Raw genomic sequence first — 3644 nt, 5'->3', positions numbered from 1 at the left:
GATAGATACATACATACATAATAGATGAAGATAAGTAGATAGATGATAGATGGATAGATAGATAGATAGATAGATAGATAGATAGATAGATAGATAGATAGATATAGATAGCCTGGAAGGCATAATCTCTTTAAGGAACAAGTCAGAGATTACAAAAGTTTTGGTTTCAAAAATATTAAAATCATGTTCTACAAACAACAACAACAAAAACGTTTTGGTTTCATAACATATTTGAAAATCTACATTTTTTCTACATTATGGCTTCTTGAGGCAAGATAACTAAGCATTGAAACTAACAGATTTCTTTTAGGCTAAGTAAGACCTTGGTAGACAAAGGTTAACTCAGGAACCTAGGTAAAGATGAACTTGAACCCACTCTCTTTGAAATAAGCTATTTGCTTTGGAATTCTTGTCTCTCAACCCAATTAGTTAGAAATTCAAATGAAGACACTCCCCGATGGAAAAACCAAAAGCCAAAAACAATAACAAAAAAAGATTGTTTTCAATCTGGTTAAGTTAAACCAAACCAAGACAAACAATAAAAGAAAAACTCACTTTCTTCAGATTTACAAAGAATGACTTGGGGCCCATGAATTTAGTGTTGATTGGTGACAATAACTGAAAGGTCTTCCCAACTAAGTGAGAGTTTTGAAACTCCCCTTCATGATATCCCTCTAGCCTTTAGAGAGATGATTTAAGACAGATTTTGTGAGAGTCCGAAGCTTCCTAATCTCTTAGCAGCAGATTTTAAAGCAATTTATGTTCCACGTAATAACAATAGCTACCATGTACTAGACGGTCAGAAGGGTCAGGAACTGTGATGACAGCCTTGCAATGCCGTATCTCACTTAATTTTCATAGTAACTTGATGAAGTTATATAGTGGTACCATCAAAAAAAAAAAAAAGAAAAAAAAAAAAAAAAAAAAAAAAAAAGCAGAGAATTCAGTAATTCAGTTCCGTTTGATGATGTAGCTCCAAAGAGTAGATCTAGACACCATAGTCTGGTCCAGAATTCTTTCTCAATTACATTGCTTTCCATTTAGTATTCTTTAAGAGAACCACACAAACACCCCAAAACTCTAAGCAAACCCCATTTTACCCACTCACCATTTGTTCAGGACCTAAGGCTGTTTCTCTCCTCTGCTCTCGTTTGCCTGATTCCAGTAGTAGGAGAAGTTGCGTTGGCTAAAGAAATGATACTATTCCCTTTTCAAGACCTACTTCAAAATGTCAAGTAGACTGGTAAGCAACTCAGCCGACAGTGTCAAATGGAATTCCCTGTGGTCGCAGAAGGTGCTCCAGTCTGCGCTGTTCAATGGGAACCAATGGCCATGTGTGACTACTGAAGCACTTGAAAACAAACCGAAGGGACCGAAGGCATTCATGCCTAATGAATGAGAAGAGTTACTTGGCAGAAATTGACACTTAAGTAGCCACAAGTGGCTATTGGTTATCTATTACACGGTACCCTGCAGCTCTAGAACCCTGAGAACCTGTATACCCCACTTCACCGGTCTTGGTCTTTCATTACAAGGTGCTGTCGGGAACCTTCAACCCCACTGAAGGTCCCTTAACATAATGCTGTGTCCATGCCAGTGAGAAGCCATAGCTAATTGTATTGGGTTGAGCAAAACTCAGATCTCTACCCTAGTCCTGCTAACTTCTTATGACAACTCAAAAACTTTCTTCTCTTAAAAATGCTCTGATAGCATGAAATACATTTCATCTTTAAAAGGGGAGATAGAAATAAAATGAAAATACTCGCTTACTTCTATTTAAATGGGTAATCTGATTTTTTTCACTACACTCAATATCCAAAACTAAAATTTATAAACAGCAAGAAATTACATATTAAGGATGCTATGTAATGTGGCAACTGTCATTCCTAACTCACACTTTCAATTTTTTAATTGTTTATTTATTTTTATTTTATGTGCATTGGTGTTTTTTTTTTTTTTTTCCTGCATGTATGTGTGAGGGTGTCAGATCTTGAAGTTACAGACAGTTGTGAGTTGCCATTTGGGCACTGGGATTTGAACCTGGGTCCTCTGGAAGAGCAGTTAGTGCTCTTAACTTCTGAGCCATCTCTCTAGCCCCATACTTTTATGCGTATGGCTGCTTTTCGTGCCTGTGTGCATGTGTACCACATGTATGCACAACTAGAGTTGTGATCTGCCTTGTGGAATATTGGGAACCAAGCCCAAGACTCCTACAGAAGCAGCAAGTGTGCTTGACTTCTAAGCAATCTCTCCTGATCACCACTTTCAATGTGTGTGTGTGTGTGTGTGTGTGTGTGTGTGTGTGTGTGTGTGTGTGTGTTCCACTAAGAAGTTCCAGGATTCCCCTTGAGCACCTTTTAAATAAACTAGTGTTAAAGTTATACTTGCATACACTTGAAAGGTACAAAGGAAATCTGAGATACTTATATAGACCTTTTGCTGCCCGACATACTTAGGCAACAGGCACCATTTGTCTGGGAAGGAAAATATTGCATTGCTCAATTAAAAAAATAGTTAATTTCTAAGCAGGCAAACAGAGTGAGCAGTAGTGTGGTCATGACTTCCCTGGCACCAAACCTGGCAGATTCTTTCCATTCACCCACCTGGTGTGTGTTTGTTTTGTGTGTGTCAAAGAATAAAAGTACACTGGCATGTTACACTCACATCTGATAGCAGTCATTGTCACGGAGCACGTAGGCCAGTTTCTCATGATGAAGTAAAAGTGAAAGCAATTGGGAATTTAGCTCAATGGTAGGGTGCAAGCGTAGCAAACTCAAGGCCTTTGGGGGAAGGAGGTGGGGGCCAATTCTTTAAACCCCACAGACTATTATTGAAAAGTAACCCCACCCACCATGAACACAGAGAGCCAAGAAGCCTCCTGGAGGTACTAAAGACTTGTTTAATATGCATCTTGCTCTGGCCCAACTTGATTCCACTTCCTTGTCTTTGAACTAACTCCCAAACTGGTGGAGATGACTCTGAGGGTAAAAAGGGCTTGCTGCACAGGTGTTGGGACCCGAGTTCAAATCCCTTGACAGCAAACAAAAGCCAGATACTTAGTACTGGTCTGTAATGTCTGAGCGATTATGAGAAGATGGAAGGGGGTGACATAGGAATCCACAGAAGCTTCCAACTTGCTAGCTTAGTGTAAGTAACAGAGAAACAAAGAGGCCATGACTCAAACAAGAAAGGACAGACACCTGGGGTTGTCCTCTGACCTCTCCATGTGTGTCTACACTCACATACACACCAATAGCTAGGAGTGCACACATGGCATATGCATGTTTTTGATAGTCTTGTTTTATTTTAAAGAACCATTTTTTTTTCCTCTTGAGACCGTACCCAATTTCTATGCCTTTATGCCTTCTAAATTGATGAATAACTATGACAATTGCTGTTGCATTTTTAAACACATACGGAAAAGCAGAGCCAAAAGGCACTGGGACTGCAGCTCGATTATAATATTTTAAAGAACTCATATTCCAATTGGGACTTCACGGGGTGGCGGGTGGGGAGTCTGTGAAAGTCAAGAACCGAGAGGAAAATGCCACTGGTCAGGAACTTGCAGGTGAGCATCCAAAGTGGCGGTCGTCGGGACCCGAGAGAGAGAGAGAGAGAGAGAGAGAGAGAGAGAGAGAGAGAGA

Source organism: Mus pahari, chromosome 15 (genome assembly GCF_900095145.1).
Source record: "Mus pahari chromosome 15, PAHARI_EIJ_v1.1, whole genome shotgun sequence".
In the NCBI taxonomy this organism is placed as follows: Eukaryota; Metazoa; Chordata; class Mammalia; order Rodentia; family Muridae; genus Mus; species Mus pahari.
This window is presented reverse-complemented; position numbering follows the sequence as displayed.